Here is a 17,827-nt window from a genome sequence, read left to right as displayed (position 1 = left end):
TGCAGAAAAACCCTCTTAATAGTTTTCTTTCTTTGAGTGAATCATACATCACTTTTTATTTTGCACTGATTAAGCAATGTGAAAACGATGAAGTGAGATAATAGGGGGAAAAAAGATAAGAAGCACAGTAACTTGCATGTCAAACATGAGGAGAGTGACCAACAACTGGCAGCTGCCTACTACTTCACCCTTGAGGAAAATAGTGGGGCACTGCAGGTTGCTACACAGCCTGTTGGAAAAGCTCCATGGACCTATTGATTTCCAAAGAGAAATGCTGGTCACAGTGCTTGGGCCACCTTTCATGGGATTGCACAAAGCACCAGCAGGCAGAGTGCAGGGAGCAAGCTGGCTGGCTGCTGGAGCACTGGACACTGGAGCTGCTGCCTCTCTTCCCTAGGGAACTCTGAACTGATTTCTGGGCTCAGTTCTGCAGTTCTCACGACTGGCTGTAACACTTGCAGCTATGTGCCATTTCAACAAACAGCAGCAGCACTGGTCAGTCCTAGATGGGCACCATGTACGTGATTCTAAACCTCTGACTGCACGCACTCCTAAGGCAAATACTTTATTTTAAGCACAAAAATAGTCCCACTGGAAGCAGTATCCATTCTGGTAAGAGTTAAGAAGTGAATAGATGAAAGAATGTGAACAACAACAAAAAACATCAGCAGTGCCAGTTGTTGTATTAACTAAAAGAAATGCTTTTGTCACGCAAGTGAGCTGGCCATACATTTTTTGGTGACATGTAGGAAGGTCCATTAAAGAGCAGACACTGAAACGGGTTCCCAGCAAACATAACCTCATTTCTTACCAGCAGATTATTTACCACAAGGACCCCGGCTGGAGAACAGCAAGAGATTGCAGGAGTCACTTCGCTTTTATTGTATTTCTAATTGGAAATGTGAGCTGGGGTAAAGGTTTCTGAAGGTGGTCTTTATTTACAAAAGAGGTTTTAGGTACAGAAAGCTCGTGTTACATTAGCCTGCAGGGAGGATGGGTTGTGGAAAGGTGATGATTCAAAGTAATTATTCCAGGAAAAGTCTTTAAAGATTTCTTGATGTGCCTGGAACATTTGGTGTTAGAGGCAACTTCTTTTGCTTTTCATGGTTTCCCTAGCTGGTTTTTAATTCTCTGCAGGATATTTGTTGTCTAAATTTCTAAAATGCACCAAAAAAGAACCATTTTTGCAGTTCCAGTGAAGTCATTTTTGAAACTGACTGATAAGGTTATTTAGTGGCAACTGTGTTTGTTTATTCAGTGCATAAAGCAGCCAGAGGAAGGCTTGAGGCCAGGAACATTGATGGATGCTTGTATCTTATACGAATGCTAAGCATCACTAAGTTCTGTCTATGTGTAGGAAAATGCAGCTTTACTTTCTGTTAAAAATGGTGGCAGAAGTTAACTGTATAGTTTTAATTATTTTTCCCTTAAACGTTTTTCCCCTTTTTAAAAGTAAAACCAAGAGAAAATGAAACTACATTTTTTGGCACTAGCAAAGCTGAATCCATATGGGTCTTTGTACAACTCCATCTATATGTGTTACGTGCATGTGGATGCATGGATGGGTTTCTTTTTGCACATGCATTTATTACAAACATATATACATTGAAAGGATCAAATACTAACTCTAAAGCTCCAGTGGAGCCGGATTAGGGAAGGATTAGCCTTCAGAACAAATGTGTTATAATTCCAACCACTGCTGTTATATGCAAACGATTAGGAACTTTACCTTGAGTTTACTGCAGAAGGTGTCCATACTAAATGGTCAGAGGTTTGGATAAGTGGGTACTTAGGACCATATCACCTGTGGCAAGGCTGGTCCAACACCAAAATCAGAGCATCATTTTGTAAAACAACACAGTCAGAGCTTTCTAGGAATTGTGCTTAGTTCCCTGATATAAACACTTATCTTTTTCTAACCTACTTACGCTCTCTGCATGCCCATGGGGAGGAGAATTCTACTACCCCAGTTTTACAGGAAAAGAATCAGGTAAAGTTGTTGCCCGAGATTATACAGGAAGGCTGTGACGGAGCAGGGAATTGCAGTGTCTCCTAGCCCTGAGCTGGAGTCAGCAGTACTGCTCCTCTCTGCTGGGAGTGTGAGCTGGCAAGAAGTGCATGATCATAATTTGAAAGACAGGAGTTTAAAAATATCTATTCCCTAATAACTAAGGTTTTCTATTTGTGTAATGCTGAGTTTTAAGGTTGCTTTTTGAATGAGTTATACCCTTGAGCAAATGTGGGCTTCTAAAACAATTATTATTAGCTTAAAATGCTAGACCATTTTCACTTTATGATTTGTTGAAATGTTTTCGTTTGAAGTAAAGGCAATATCAAGAAAGAAGGTCCCTAGCCAGTTTTTAATTAGTGCAAGAAATACTACAGTAGCAGTTTTTAACAGTTATAATGTTTACATTATTCCATATCCTATAGGACATCTGTGTTCAGGATCACATAGCCTTTTAGTTTAGACACCTCATGATGCAGCAGTAATGAAGGCTAGATGGAAGCATGAATTGGCAGAAGAAAAGGTCACATGTAATGATACAACTCTACAGAAACACTACTGTCATTCCCTGTTCACTCATCTTTGCAAAGAGCGAATGGAGAGCGAGTCCAAGAACGAAAGAGAGCCTCTTGCCCCTAACAAAATTAGTATCCCTCGACAAAACACAATTTCAGAGATCTTTAAATTATGGGCCTACACTTTTCTCATCTCTATTCTTCTGTAATTATTTTGTCAATCAGTTGTTTTTAATTAACACGTCGTAGGAGAGTAAGCCTGGTGAATGGGGATGACTGTTTTATAGATGCTGAGTGCGTGCTTCGTGAGCACTGCCAGGCTGGTCAGAGAGCTGCAAGAGCAGTTGGCATCAACTGATACATGTGAATGAAGTGTCTTCATTTGGAAATACTGTCTATAGTTAGATCCCATGATTTAAAAGATAAGTTAAATACCATGATTTGAAAGATAGATCAGATTAAAAAAAATAAAGAAGGAAAAAAAAAAAAGAAAAACCTCAGTGGAGCACCAGCTAACAGTTTCTTCAGGCAGAGCCTCATCAGGCCTATGAGGGAGAAGGTTGCCCTGTGTGGGAGCTCTGGACTGGTGCACACAGAGCTCCAGAGAGTTTTGCACAGATCTGAAGCCTTCAACTCGTACTTTGCATTCGTAGTCACATTCTTCAACTGTGCTACTCACAATAGGCAAAAAGATATAATTTTTTGTAATTCTTATTAGTGTTACTGGGAGTGCAAGAAGATAAGGTTGCAAGCAGCTTCCAATCAGAACTTCATTTTCAGCTGCCGTGAACTTATTAAACAGATGGGGAGCAGTTCACCAGAACATGCCATAATGAATTGAAATATCTAACTTTTAATTTATTCTTCCTTTATACGTTTCTGCAGTGGATAAAACTCCTAGGCATCGATACGCGTTTTTCCAAGCTTTCCCATTACAATGGTATGTGAATGTTCTGCCCTTGAAAGCAGCGGAACTGTGTGTATATGCAGATAACAATTAGCACGCAGGTAGCACTTTCCAGTTCAAAGATATTCATTAATCTCCACAGCACTCATCTGAATTGTGAGGTGAGAAGTATTAGCATCAGGTAGGAGAAGCAGTGGTGCATCATGAAAACAAACCTTTTCAGGAAAAAGGCTGCACAATTTTAGATAAGAATCTTACAGATAAATCTGCGGAAAACTGTTGAATATTTTAGCAAAATATTCAGCTATCACGGCTTTTAGTTTCCAACTCACAAGGACCAGTTCCTCCTGCTCCCAGGCAATTCTGAAAACCTCTTAGAAAGACACCACAACACAGTGTGGTGGGAAAGATGCCTCATGTCAGCTGCTTAGCTGGAGCTGTGCTATTGCACGGCGTCCACTGCTGAGCCTGTCTGAGCAGGAGCTCCCTGCAGCTTCTCCTGGAAAGGTCTGTGTCATAAAAGTGAGGCCTTGGCCTCCTGGCAAAGCTATTTTTGTTTAGATGGAAGTTAAAATGAACATTTTAATTTAAATCTTCTAAGGAGAGTGACACGGAAAGCAGTACTTCAGAGACTTCCTTTTTTGCAATTGCCCTCTGGACGCCTCATGGCTAAACATCTTTACTGCAAGTAATATGACATTATGATAATGGTCAACCCAAAAAAGGCAAAAAGAGACAGTTTTCTGCTAACATCTCTGTTGTTTAATTCCTCATATGAGATGCATTAACTAGGCTGCACTCAGGGTTGCATCTGATAGCACACAGCTGTTTGCTCATTCACGAGCTTTGTGGATGTAGAATCTCTCCCTTGTCTGCCAACATGTCTGTGAACAGTGGTGTCAATAGATAATAATCTAAGAGCATGATGTGCTTCAGGTAGAAACTCAGGGGATTGTCTTTGGACCATCTTGAAGAGAATCTTTCCCTAGCAGGGGGCAGTAGTTGATACTTCAAAAGAAAGTACAAAAACCTTGAAAGCAAAGCAGTAGGATAGCTTACCCCCAAGAAGAGGTCTGTCTATCCATAGTGGAGATCAACTTTTTACATGCATAGCATGTCTTAGACTGGCTGTCCATGATGTCAGGGCATGCACCATTCACAGCACTACAAATATCACAACTTTTAACATTTAAAAAATGTTTAAAAAGTGTTTCAAGAGCTCAGTCACTTGGCGAGAACAAATAGAATTAGCCTAAAGGTGAAAAAAAAAGTGCAAGGACAAGAATGGAAGAGAATGACTAAGGTGAGCCAGAGACTCTGTAAGGATCCTGCCTGTTGCAGGACACCTGTATACACTCCCTTCTTGGGGCTCTGCTGTGAGGTGCTGATGCAGCTCCAAGCCAGTTGTGGAAAGCAAACTAATGCCAGACACAGATTTACGATACCATGTACATCAGCAAGCCAACAAACTACCCAAGTTGTTTGCAAACATCTACTGATTGCTAAATTGGACAATTACAAATCACCTATGAATCAATGTAAATGCCTCGTTCACACGTACACAGTAAACTTCATTTCTCATGCTATACAAGCTGCAGCAACCTGTTCTTTTAGTTGATAGCAGGCTGCTGGTGCAGAGTAGAGTCAAAGCCAACTGTTATTCAAAGGATGGCAGCAGCATTCAGGTGTTTGTGCCTTCTCAAAGCAGGGATTGATGTGTTTCCATCAGGCATGTTTCTGCTGCTGCTTAACCATTTACACAGTACACAGCAGGGATTTCCCTGGGCACTATTGCACCATTCTTGGAATGCAAACTGAGGTCCACAGTGCTGCGGAGCTCCAAGTGGAGGCACTGGTCCGTGCAGAACTGCCCACACCTCACGAGCCGTGGGGCCTCAACACCATTTGTTCAGATGTCTTTTCTCTTTGCCAAACTGTCCCCATTTAATGGCATGCATTGACTTGCTGGTACTGTCAGCTCAAAGATGTTTATGAATGCAGATATATTCTCATAAAACAGTCCTTAACAAATAGGAATAAAAACTGTATGTTCAATTTCAGCATTCACCTGGCTGATGTGGGGACGTTTAACTGAGAGCTGCTGGCAGCTGTGATGGCTTTTTGTCTTTGGCTGTACTCTGTTTTGGGTGTTCTGAAAGGGGGCTGTAATGGTGCGCTCACTTTATGCGTTATTAAGCTAATTTTACTTAGATTGTGTAATCTGGTGGCTGGGACAGTGACAGCGCGCAATTAGCTGAATGGAAAATAACAGAACACTATTACTGCAAGAATATTAGTAAAAGATTTGCTATTGCTACAGAAATTATCACTTGTAGACATATTAACTGTGTTTCTATGAGCTGTGTGAACAACTGCTGCTCTTCGTATCTGAAGCTGAGCCAAGCAGCCACTTCTTTACTTCAAAGCACTTACAAGGACTGAAGACCTTTCAAATACTGGGCACAGTGTTTTCCTGTCACTCAAGTATCCAGTCTCTACTTCACTCAGACTTCTAGATCAGGATTATTGTGACATTTACAGGAAAAAGAAAAGATTTATAAACCTTATCCATATTTACCAGTAAAACTAACTTTTTATAGCAGTTTTACAAATGCAGGAATGGTAGTCAGGGTGAGGATATTAAAAGTCACATTATTCTGTAGCTGTCAGCACTTCTTGGAAATAGGAAATGCAAATTAATCCTAAGTATTATGCCCCAAATCCTCTAACTTTTTCAGCGTAGAAAGAAGTAAGAAGCTATTAATCCTGTGGTTGCTTCCATTCACATTCCTTTCATCTTAGGGCACTGGATTTTCTGTCACTGTCTTCTTGCTGATGTATCAATAGAACAAAAATTTTGATTTTTGGCTTGGAAAAGATAAATTTGTTTCCATCTGATAGTTAAACACAATTTTTTAAATTTTGTCTCTTATTTGCTTCAACTTTGTGTGTAATTCTGTTCTTCTTGTGCAATCACAAAAAGTAAATATTTTGAAGAAGGATGAAGTAAGAATTTTTAAGTTGAATCCAGAAGGCTCTGGTAAATTGTTGGATATCAGGGAAGGGAGGTGGCTCAGCCTTCCAACTTCTGCAACACCAGCTTCTCTATGAGGTCTGATGGGGAGTCCCTGCCCCCATGGCTCTGCTGGGCTCACTCTGAGCAGCCAGCCAGTGTGGCCAGATGCACAGATCCATTTAAGCAGTTTGATTTTAAAGAAAAGAAGGCATAACCTGCCTTGTGTGATTTCATGCAGCATTACTTTAAGCTCTCAGTCTTCCTAAGAACTGCTTGCAGAGGAACTGGTGCTTGGGTGAGTCAGACCTACTGACCTGCCTGATGAGCTGGCTCCAGTTCTTCTCTGCAACTTAATTAGTGTCCCCTGTGTCTCAGCCAGCCGGAATGAGTGCACACACTGAGCTGACCACCTATGTTATGTGCCACCTGGTGCACACCAGTCTTTGTAGGAAATTAGGCAGAAATTATTGACTTTTAACAGCTCTGTTCCCCAGTTACTGATGTCATAATGCGTTCCAGCTTTCAGCATCTCCTCTAATTATGCAGAATGGGGATTTCTTGATACGAAGGGAATCCTGAAAATTGCAGGACCCTTTTTTGCTCACATATGCATGAACCCATATTCTGCAAAAAGTGGGGGAAAGGGAGTTCAGCAGGCTTTCTCTTATTTTAGAGGAAGTGTAGTTTGTCGGGTATTAGTGGGCCAATTTCTGTTCTGTTATGTCTACCAGTTTCGTCCTTAGGATGTGTGCATCACTAGAAGGTATACTATCCCACATAACATGCTAAAACCTGAATTTTGGAATAATTGCCAAAAGCTGTGAAGTTGTTTTATGTCAGAACAATAGCACGTGAGCCTTTTTGCTGATTCACAACCCCCTGGCAAACCTGCTCTTCTCATCCCCTCCACATACTGCAGTACGAAGCAAGCAGGTACTTCTGGTTTCCACTTTCATCTACAATTTAAGACCAAAAAAGACAGCGCTCAGTAAACAGCCAAAATAATCCTTTCAAAGTCAAGATTTCATTCCTATCTTTCTGGGTGCAAATCATAGCAGAGTCATGTGTTACTAATCCCCTCAGTACTGCAGTAGGTCTGTAGCAAGCTAATACACACCTCTCTAAGGTCCTGGAGGGGTTATAACACTATTCCTAGGCTAAAATATAATCTCCAAAGCAGTTTGATTCAAAATGAAAAAAGTCTTCTTTGCTTTGTTTCAAATTAACATCTCACAGGAGCCGTACGGTGGAAGTGCAAATAGTGAGTGCAAATAATGAACTTGTTCAGATCTCTTCTGCACTGGCATGGAAAGAACACGAGGCAGCAGATCCCCACGCCTAGGGCCCCGTTGTCCCACCTGTAGCATTTCATTACAATTCATTACATTATACTTCTACTGAATGCAGTGAACTCGAGTCTAAAATACAGAGAGGTGCCCAGGCTTTCAGATGCCCACTTCGCTCCAGTTACTCTGATCAGAAATGCTTCCCTCTCCCTCTACTTGCCTCTTCTATTTAAAGCAATTGTCACATTAATCAAAAGGTTCCTTTAGATGATCATCATTTAGTTAACTGCACAACTGTATGGCAATGATGAGTGCACCTCCCTGATATAATTTTCTTCAGTTGTCCTAAGGTTCCTTCATTTGTCTCTTCCATAGGTTTCCTGGCTACTCCAAATAAAAACACCTTCTTTCAGAAGATTCAGAGCAACTGCAGTGAGCTGGACTTCCAGAAGTACCAAACAGGTAACTGCCTGAGCAAATTCCCTCCTTTATGTCAGTGCGAAGAAAATGTACGTTGGATTTTGCATTCATAAATTATTTTTTTTCTGTTCGGTTTTAGATGTGTTAAGGAGAGAAAGATGAGAGCTTTAAACTTAAATACATGCATTTTATATACATGCATTCCTAGCCATTGGGTAAAAATTTTATTCACATGGCAAACGTCAAATTTTAAACACTTTCTACAGCAGGGCTTTTGAGTGGTTTTGTGTACAGGTGTGGGGCTGTGTCCTCCAACATCACAGCCTAACTTTGTGCCATATTCAAGGTTCATGTAATGCACTGTGGAGGTTCGTGATTCCTTTATGTTAGTTCCATTTCCTAAAACTGTATGAAGATTCTTTGTCTGAGAGTCATAAGGAGGCAAGAAAAACACACAAGCTGTAAAATGGTCCCTGTAAGTTAGGAATTAAAAACTATAGTTATATGTGAGGGTGGATTTAATTCTGCACTTGAGGAAACAACAGGCAACAAAATTTCTGCAAAAGCAGAAAGAAAACAACCTCCTGGCTCGCTCTGTGTCTAGTTCATTGCAATGCTACTATGGTTATTTCAGGAAGAAGAAAATAGCCTTCATAACCTCGAAATGGAACATTTTGCTGTGGCAATTGAGTGGGTTCCTTTGTTGACTCAAGCAGTTCTCATAAGTGTGTACATCTGATTATTTTCACCCAATACTGGCTCCTTTAATCCTTCTAGCCTTGGTGACTAATTTGTTTCTTATTGCAGTATTAAAAATGCTTTCTTCCTAACGAGAGATCACCATCTGTTGAGTCAAGGTACTTTTTCACTTTGCCCGTATGTCACAGATAAGTTATTTCTTGTTGGTTTTGATTTGGGCAGTTGAAACACAACGGCTCATTGAAAGGAGATACTCTGCAAAAAGATGTAGTTAGAAAACTATGTTGTTTTGTTTTTTTTTGTCCTTCTAAAATGCCTGTTACATTTACTTTCCAGTTGAAAATTTTCTCCCAGGATAAATGGTAAACTGAAATATTTGCATTTTATTTTGAAGAGCAAATTTCTAAATGAAATGAAATAGAATTTTTGTTTTAAATTCGATTGTAGTGTTATGGCGGTGTGTAAAGGAAAGCTGTTCTGACTGTTGGTGTGGATGTTCAGAGACATGAGTGTTACCTGAGACAGTCTGCATGGGCTGAGAATTCTGAATCATGGGCTGAGCCTCCCCCAGATCCCATGGCATGTGTGACAAAAGGAAAGGAGCCCTTCAGCAAGCTGAGTGATCTCCTAGGCATTTCTTAGGGAACTGAAATATCTGCAGGCTTTGTCGTCACTTAAAGGGGAGTGACAATTTGCTGTGTAATGATGAGTGAGGAAAAATGCATGTGGAAAATGGTGCATAAGGATTTGCAAAGAGTCAGAGCTGGGACATACTTGGGAGTTTATTGGGAAGAGCAAACCAGGCATTTGGGGTCGATGGTGACAGTTCAAAGTTAGCAAGAGGCTATGTAGTATTGCTCAGGAGCACTTTCATAGGGTACTGAGCATTTGTCCTAGCTTTGCACTCCTTGGCTTGTGAAAGTTTTGCATTTCACCAAGGCCAGCTTCTCCCCAGGAGTAACAACAAAATGAGAGATTTATAAGTTGAACCTTTCTGCTGCTGTGGTTTGCCAAATGGCCCCACAATTCCTCAACCTCACCTGGCCAAGCAGCAATGCAGGGTATGGAGGGCAGGAAGACATGACGGGGCACAGAAAGACACATGTGGGTGGTGGGGCTGGGGCTGGGCTTCCCCCCCTACACAAGGAAAGGCTGTTGGAAGCACAAGCTCCTGGGCAGAAAGGGAGAGATGTCCGAACCATCCTGGTCCATAATGTGTGACCAGGAGTTACTGGCATGGCACAGATGCAGCTCTCCTCTGGTGTTGGTTCAGAACGAGCTTTCTGACAAGGGATCACAGGTCCCCATTTACATAGGGGAGCAGAGGCATGACAGTTACTGCACAAGTGAGATGTGCCAACATGGGATGCATATCTTCTCTATCTGTATGCTACTGTGCACCAGAATTTCAGAGATTCCACATTTCAGAGAGTCAGAGGAAACATGGATTTTAGAGCAACTACTCAGCCTTTGAAACCAGAGAGGATTTTCAATAGTGAACTGTAATGAGAATCCTGAGTGGGCATGAACTCTCTTTAAAATCTGTGATGCTAGTAGAGTGGAAGAGAATATTACTATTTGGTTTGCTGTTATTCAATTATTTTTAAGCACCTTTTGTCAGATTTGTAATAAGAAAAGAGAAGGCAACTAGCTGTTAGGCATACTTTGGTGCTGTAAGTATCGAAGATCATTAAATGTCACTGGGAAAGTCCTGTTGTTACACTGATACTCTTTAGGAACGGATATTCTCTATTGACAGGATGCATTTCACATCAGATGCAGTTTGTAACTCATCTGCATTCAGTGAGGAGAAGGCAGACAGCCTCCAAACTTCCGTCCTTCTCTTTAAGCTATAATGTAGGTGGGCACAGTGGGGTCTGCTCCAGAAGCAGTAAGTGTTTGTGACACAGAGGAATCTTCCTGGGGAAAAGCATATTCTGATATTCCCCTCCACAGCACCAATGCTCTGGCTGTACTGCTGAGACCTCTACCAGCATGTTAGCAATGGTGAGTTAGGCTCATCTAAGTAAACATCAAAGATACCATCAGATTTGGCTGTGTGCTGTGCTTACCCTGTATCAGGCAGGGTTATTCTAATGCTGGAGGCCAGCACTGGTGTCTCTCATTCCTTTGCTAAGTGCTGTCTTCTGGCTGCAGGCTGGGGGGTGTTACTGCAAGGCAGCAATATCAGCATTTGTTACTCAAGTTGAGGAATTTGCTTCCAAAGAGCCTGACTGAAGCTCAGAGAAATGAATGCTAGTTTTCCAATGTCACTCACATTTAATGGTGCTGTAAAAAGAATCAGAATTAAGATTTCACTGTTCATCCTGTGGTAAATGTCAAAAGCAATTAAGAAAGGTTGAGGCTAAATAGGTGCAGAGATCACTTGCCTGAATGTTTCTGGGTGAGACTGATTTCAGGGGGATTCTGCATACACCAAAACATCAGTACTTATCCTGATACAGACGATATACAGCAAAGTATATCTTGTTTTCTTGTTGGTTTGTATTTATAGTTCCCTTCAATGTCATATTTGTGTGCCTCACAATCATCAGTGTTTCCCCTTACAACACTTGTTGGAAGGAAAGAAGTAATTGCATTCATTTTTATGTTATTATTTTACACACGGATGCATTTTTGCACAGGGAGGTGTCATGTGATTTGCAAGAAGTCATTCAGGATATTTCTTATGAAAGCAGTAGTTGGTGCTGGTTTTCTCATGCCAAAGACAAAGATTGTAATAATGAATTCATTAGTGACAGATGAAATTAAACAATAATTTTATGCACTATTTTTTCCCCAAACAGTTGTTCAAATATTTTGTCTTTTATAGAACCTATATGGAACAAAATGGGTAACTGAGGGGGTATCTCCTACTAGTAATATTACTGGAGTAGTGTCACATATACTCTTAATTCCATAAAGCTTCTTGAGACTGGCTTTTAAAATAAAAGGAAAAAGAAATGCCATTTTAGTGCAGAAGGTGACCTGTGAAAAGTCAAGGCTCAAGTCGAGAGACTTCTATATGCTGTAGGTCCTCTGAGCACTGCAGCTTTCGTCTGTCTAATTCTCCTTTCTGCACACATAGGCAGAGGTACGGTTCACATTAGTGTGGCTGCTGAGTTTTGGATTTCATTGGCTACATCACTGCAATATCCCTTTTGGTTTTTAATTTTCCAAAGGTAGCACACTGCTAAATGGTTTTCTTGCTCTGTTGTACTCTGTGACTTCACTGAAGTTGCTTAGAGCAACAGCATGGTGTGCAGCCCTACTGCTCTGGGCCTGGAGTTCCTAGGGCTGTACAAGTTTATTGACATACGTGCTCAGTTTGATAGAGAAAAATCAAAAACCTCCTATTCAGTATCTAAGGGGGGCTATAAGAAAAGAAGGGGACTGAATCTTTAGCATGGTCTGCTGGGATAGGACGAGGGGAAATGGTTTCAAAGTGAAAGAGGGCAAGATTTAGCTTGGATATAAGGATGTTTTTTACAATAACGGTGGTGAGGCACTGGAATAAGTTGCCTAGAGAGGTGTTGGATGCCTCATCCCTGGAAATGCTCAAGGTCAGGCTGGACCAGACTGAGCACTCAAAGGAGCTGTAGGTGTCCCTGTCCATTGCAGGGGAGTTGGAGTAGATGGTTTTCAAAGGTCCCTTCCAATTCAAATGATTCCATGATTCTGTGTTTTCAAGTCTAGGCTTTTGTTAAGCTTTCATTAAAATTAGGTGGCAGCTGTTCATGATTACAAACAGAAGATCATAGAAAATAGTGCCAGAGGGGCTGAGCATTGCTGGTCTGCCTGCAGTGGAAGTTATCCCCAAGATAAACTAAATCAGCTGTGCTTAACCAGTGCTAAAAGATGCTTAGCAAATCTGTCCATAGAAATAGCCAACCATCAAAGCTCCATGGTCTGTCAGGACTTTTAAAAGAAATGACCATTTTTATAATAATTTCTGCTTTTATCACCCTGCAATTATCTCCTGATGAGGATACCTGGTGTGCCTCAGCCGGGAGCTGAGCAGACCTCTGGGCTGCCCACAGTGCGTCAGCAGCAGCTCTGCCATTCGGAACAGGATGACAGAGGGACAAAGTTTAACTCCTGGTTCCATCATACTCATTTTAATATTAAAGTCCATGCATCCGGAAAGCAACCCCAAGCCTGCAGCCTGGCAGCTTCTTCAATCTTTCTCTTTCAAAAAAATTTCCTACAAAACCACAAGCCTGTACATTTACAAGCTGATTACACTCCCCTACCCTCAACTCTGGTGCTGACAAAATCCTCTGAAGCTTAATTCTGATTATTTGCACTTCCTGAGCCATCCGCGAGTGCTCTGTGGTTTCGCTTCACGTGCTCTCAAGAAGCCTGTCACAGACACAGTGTTCTGCAGTGAAGCAGATGGGAACGTTTCCATTTGCTGCTCAGAGACTCTCCTTCACTCCAGTTCTTGAGAATTAACCTTGCCTAATCCATGGGAGCACATTTTACTGCGTGCCATCCCACCACTGAGAACCTGTGTAGCCCATGGTGTGTAAGTATTTGTATTAAGCTATCCAAATTTAAAATCAAGACCCTAAAAATAAAATAGCTACTGACCTTTCAGCTCATATATAATTAAAACCAGTTCTAATGTTGTGCATATAAATAATAGATAGCTGTTTTCACAGATCAATGCCTTCTCCTGCTTTATAAGGAACATTTTTAAGTATAATTATTGTGGCTTTAAGTTTAATACAAAAAATTTGATGTGTTAGCAACTACGGGTTGATCTCTGTACATTTTTCAATTGTAAATTGCACTTTAAAAATGCAAACAATTATTAATATTGATTTGGACTAAAACAATATTGAATTTCAATATATTTCTGGCTCTTTTATGAATTACCGAGCACAGCCAGCATGATTATGATGAAAGAGTATTTGCACGCTCAATTTCCTTTCAGCAAGAAACCTTGAGGAGTGCTAGTTGTGTTCAGGCTAATAATGATACCCATACATTCAAGGAAAATAAGGCTACCTTAAAATCTCAACTGAAGCATAGTGAGTGAATATTTCATCCTATACATGCATTTCTTGCATCGTGCTAGCTGAACTTTTGTTAGGAACAAATATTGAGAACACAGTTAGAATACAGCTCTGTGCCTGAGCCCTCTGTTTTGGCTGCGCATGGCATGCAGTTACAAAATGATGTCAATCCATCACTACAATTTCCTGTGACTAAGTAAAGAAACGAATATATTCTCATCCCTGAATGCCGTAATACAAAAATGCCAATTTATTTAAGTGTCATTAAAACCACTTTTATTCTGCAGCTGGAACAAACATTTCATAACTCCACTGGCCGATGTGCTGAGCTTCTCCGCAGATGCCGGCTGCAGTCTCAGGGCTGTTCTGATTGCATACACAGGGATCCCCATCTCGGGTGCTGCAGCCGAGGTCAGTCCAGCACAGTGCCCTCACTGCAGGCACGAGCAGTGGGTGGCAGCGCTCCACTGAAAGCCCACGTATGTGGGCAGCGCTGGGAAACAGAAAGCTGTGCCTCCAGGGACAAGAGGTGTGTACTCAGTCAGAACAAAATGTCAAAGTGAGATCTTTGCAGAAATGGATTTTCGGAAAAATTAATTTATTGGGGTCTTAAGTGAGCTTTGCATCATGCCTGGCTGGATGTTGTGCAGAAGAGCGCTGATCTGCTGAGGGTTTCCAGGCACCCACTGGGCTTCAGTTCTCCCTTCGAGGCCCCCTCCCTCCCCGCAGTGCCCACACACTGGCAGGGTGCGGAGCCGGGGCTCAGCCTCAACAGCTGCCTGCACAGCTGCTCTTCAGTTCACCTTCTGCCAGAAGTGGAATTGAGCAGTGTGAGGTGGGCAGCAGCCGCAGGAGCCATCGCTTTTCATTTCCCAGTGAAAAATGTTTTTTCCAAACTTTCTGTTTTCACACAGAAAATTTCAGATCTGTGAAAAGGGCATTTTCTTTCTGAAAATCCTTCTGCTGTAGAATTCCCCAACTAGCTCTTCTTCTGGAACTTGCTCCCACATAGACTGAAAATAACCCAAACTTGGGCACTTCCCAGTTGTGTTACAAAAGCTGTAGGGTTCTGCTGGAGTCTCTGGGTGCAGCTGAGCTGCGCTGCTTCTGTTAGGAAGGGGCAAGGTAGTCAAGCGAGGGCCTGTAGGGCTGTTCTGAGTGCTGCTGGGCCTTAATTCAATTGTCTGTAATGAATGATTAATGACATTAAGGCACTTAACCTTGAATAGAGTTGTAATTATCTTGATTATAAAATAAAATCCAGAAAGCATTTATGGCCTTTGCTAAATTTAGACCTTGTTATTCTGGAAAGCGTGATTCAAGAATTTTGAACGCTTGAAATCAGTACAGCAGAGAAATGAAACGAAGCATGATTTTTCTTTATGGTACCTGGCATAGGTGTTCTCCAGAATGATTTCACCCTTCTATGAGTAGAGTAGTGGCTATGTAACAGCAAATGCCTGTGTTCCTTCATTTCACGGGTAATCTTGTTTCACAGTTTTATGCTCAGGTCCCCATAAAATTATTGTCACCTCTCTCTGCTATTGCAGATTGTAATACTGCTGGAGCTTTGATTAGAACCAGTCAATTTTCTTTGCCAAAATGGCTTTTTAGCAAAACAGTGCCTTGCAGAAAATCTTGTCTCTGGTCATAATCTTGTGATGAAAAAGATGTGTTCCTTGAAAAAGCTTTCTGTGTCCCATATTGCCAATACTAATACTGTGGATATCACTATAATTTTATAACATATACTTGTTGCATGACTTATAGGATATTGATACAAAATGCTCTTAGGGACTCCAGTTTCCAGGACAAAAAAACCAACCAAATCCGTATCAGTTTTATGTGGTAAACAAAAGTCCCAGTGCCTGTCAGCAGACAGAAGTCCAGGTTTTAATAAGGAAGGAATTTGTTCTCATTAATTTCTCCTCAGATTAATCCTGGTCCTGCCTGGTCACTACATACTCTTTAGCTAGATGAATTTTGGATAGGCAACAGAGTCTGTACCTTCCAGTCTTAACAACTGTAGCTCACAGCTAATTCTCTGTGGCCTGAGAACAGGCATAATGCAATGGCTACAGAGGATCCGCTGCGGGGTGTCTTCACTGAACAGGAAGGAGCCTGCTAGCTGTCAGGTGAGGGGACTACTGCACTGTAAGGGTGTGCTGCTACTAGCTGTACATTCTGCTTTTGCTATGGTGTATTTCTCAAGAAATTCCTTTCATTGTCTTGATTTTAGATTAGAAATTCTAATATTCTCTATCCTCACTGCTTCGTGCCACCCATGGGACATCTCCTAACATCCTAAGGTCATATCAAAACTCTTACTTAAGTTAAGCAAAAGCAATGTCTGGCTCCTCAGCTCATTTCTCTCCAGACTAATGCCTCTGCTCATCCTACCAGGAGGGAAATATCCAGAGCCTGCATCTACCTGTTAGTTGTTACTGTATGCCCTGCTACCTCATCAGACGGCAACTCATGGTTTATAGTGTGACTCCAATAAAAAAAAAAAACACTGTGGGATTTGCGGAAAAAATATTTTTTGAGTGAAATCAGGCTGCACATTATGACTGTTGCACTTGCTATTGGCAGTGCGTGGGCTGATCGCTAGTAGTGAGCTGTGGTTAGAGCTGAACTGTAGCTTTGCTGCTCTGGGTGTTGCACGTTGCTGTAAAAGTTCAATCTAACGAACTAGAGAAGCTATTAGAGGAACTCCTGTGGTTCCAGATAGCAATGTTTCAGCTCTGCAGCCCTCTTCAGGGCTAGCAATGACTGGAGTTTATGTATCTTCACCACAGTGAAAATTATAGCTTAGACCATACGCTAACTTTCTGTGTGGACCACAGCATTAGATCTCCCAAATACCCAGGTATAACAGGGGTTAAGATTTTCCCAGCTTCCAACTAGCCCACTCGATTATTTTTTATTATTTATAATTTACTTTTATTTGGTTTTACACATGAATTTTGCATCCTTTTTTCAGGAGCTTCATGGCTGTTCGATGACATGTTGCGTTGCAACACATAGAGGATCTGAGACCTCTATAAGCCCCGAGCTCTGGTTTAAACATGCTCCCAGCACACACTGTGTGAAAAAGCACAGCAGATTCTTAACTACATATGTATGCTGTAGCTGCTCTAATATCATAATTGTATGCAATTATTAGAGATCAGTAAGACATAATGAACTGATAGCACTAACTCTCATTACCAGCCTGAACACTAACAGATGTAAACTGTGCATCTGATGGTTAAAGGATACGATATATTTGTGTTTTAGAGACCTACTCAAACATTAAAAAAGCTATTTTGGCTTACTCCACTAATGGAAATTTCTTTGCTGCCTCCATTTATCTTTTTCTCCTTCTTGCTTCATCCTTTTTCTCTATTCTGCTGATGTATAATGAGCAACTTCCTGTTCAAGTGTTTTAATGTCAAAGACATTAAAGTGGTAACCCAGGGGAGCTGGAGGAAGACACAAACAGTAACCGTAAGCAGAGAACAGTGACTGTGAGGTGGAGGAATTTTCAAGCTGAGTGCAAGTGTACTATTTCCAAACTGTTCTGAAAAGTATCTAAGAAAAGCAGCCTTACTGCCATAGACTTATTCTTCTATTCAAGGATTCAGAAAAATCCAAACCGAAGACCTGTCTGAGGTGTGAAATGGCTGAGCCACCTCAGCACCATCACCTGATGCTCACTGCCACAGCTCTTCTCAATTCAGTTACAGAAGATGGTGAAGTTGGGCAAACAGATCCCTGTCTGCTAAATGGGCCTTGTATTATTTACCTGACCAAGACTAGAAGGGTAATTCCTATACGATCAACAGTATTTCTTCACTTCATGCTACATTATAAAATTGAAATAATCAGAGAAGAAATTCACAATACTGCAAATGAGATGCTGAAGCATATGGTGGCAGAGAGTGTAAGTAGAGCACGATCCTCTCTGAGCAGG

The 17,827-nt window shown here is 41.3% G+C and overlaps 1 protein-coding gene and 1 long non-coding RNA gene across 2 annotated transcripts in view; one reads left to right on the top strand and one right to left on the bottom strand.

The window, feature by feature from the left end:
• LOC122162000 overlaps nucleotides 1–17,827 on the top strand; it is a 90,073-nt gene that overhangs the window by 515 nt on the left and 71,731 nt on the right. The window contains exon 2 of the long non-coding RNA XR_006169372.1: nucleotides 8,108–8,194. This is a non-coding gene — a long non-coding RNA (uncharacterized LOC122162000). The remainder of the gene's footprint in view (nucleotides 1–8,107; nucleotides 8,195–17,827) is intronic.
• The window catches only part of CHST8 (carbohydrate sulfotransferase 8), a 167,273-nt gene that overhangs the window by 125,875 nt on the left and 23,571 nt on the right, over nucleotides 1–17,827 (bottom strand). The gene's annotated exons all lie outside the window — the stretch shown is intronic.

Source organism: Centrocercus urophasianus, unplaced genomic scaffold (genome assembly GCF_019232065.1).
Source record: "Centrocercus urophasianus isolate 14NV4802_14NV808 unplaced genomic scaffold, USGS_Curo_1.0 seq_2, whole genome shotgun sequence".
In the NCBI taxonomy this organism is placed as follows: domain Eukaryota; kingdom Metazoa; phylum Chordata; class Aves; order Galliformes; family Phasianidae; genus Centrocercus; species Centrocercus urophasianus.
Note: the sequence above shows the minus strand (reverse complement) of the source record. Positions and strands in the feature narration are given on the sequence as shown.